We start from the raw sequence: 656 nt of genomic DNA on the forward strand, positions 1-656 counted from the left end.
TCAAACATCCTAGGCACTAAGCAGCACTGGATATGTTCATTACATTGTTTCAGAGATGCACAAATCAGTTTTACTGCCCTCTATAAACACCTATCTGTATAGTCATTTCGCAAATAAAGATGCCAAACTGCTTCTTCAACTCTAGATTACTTGGGGTTCTGGATATTACAGGAGTTATTTCCGCTCGCTATGTCAACATACCACTCAATACTCGCCTTCCTCAGACTACCTAACATTATAAACACTCTAGAACTGTGCTTAAAATAAAAAAAGGAGGAAAGAAAAGCCATTTCAAGAATGGCTGCTCCGCACGCTCTTTCTAGCCAGCAGCTCCAGTGTCAGTGCAACTGTTATTGCAGCCAAAATCCTATGGAACTAATCAGAAGGTCTCACAGACCCACAGCTTCCTAACTCAGCTACGTCAGCTCAAAACACGTCACTAACAACTATAACACATGGTAATGGAAAAACAAGAGCACATCACTTCTATTGCTACTGTTCATCCTGTTGGCTAGAAACAGGTATATAATTAAGCAGAGCAGAACAGACACGTGTATATTAAGGGAGCTTTAGAAATGTAAAACAGTGGCTAACACCTCACTCCCAATAAAGCACTATGCTATAAGACAATCCCTGCTATACAGTCTGCCCTGAGG

General features: G+C 41.0%; 1 protein-coding gene across 1 annotated transcript in view; it reads right to left on the minus strand.

The window, feature by feature from the left end:
* Positions 1–656, minus strand: part of EPB41L5 (erythrocyte membrane protein band 4.1 like 5) — a 58,714-nt gene that overhangs the window by 57,363 nt on the left and 695 nt on the right. The gene's annotated exons all lie outside the window — the stretch shown is intronic.

The sequence above is a fragment of the Pygoscelis adeliae genome, unplaced genomic scaffold (genome assembly GCF_000699105.1).
Source record: "Pygoscelis adeliae isolate BGI_AS28 unplaced genomic scaffold, ASM69910v1 Scaffold227, whole genome shotgun sequence".
Lineage (NCBI taxonomy): Eukaryota > Metazoa > Chordata > Aves > Sphenisciformes > Spheniscidae > Pygoscelis > Pygoscelis adeliae.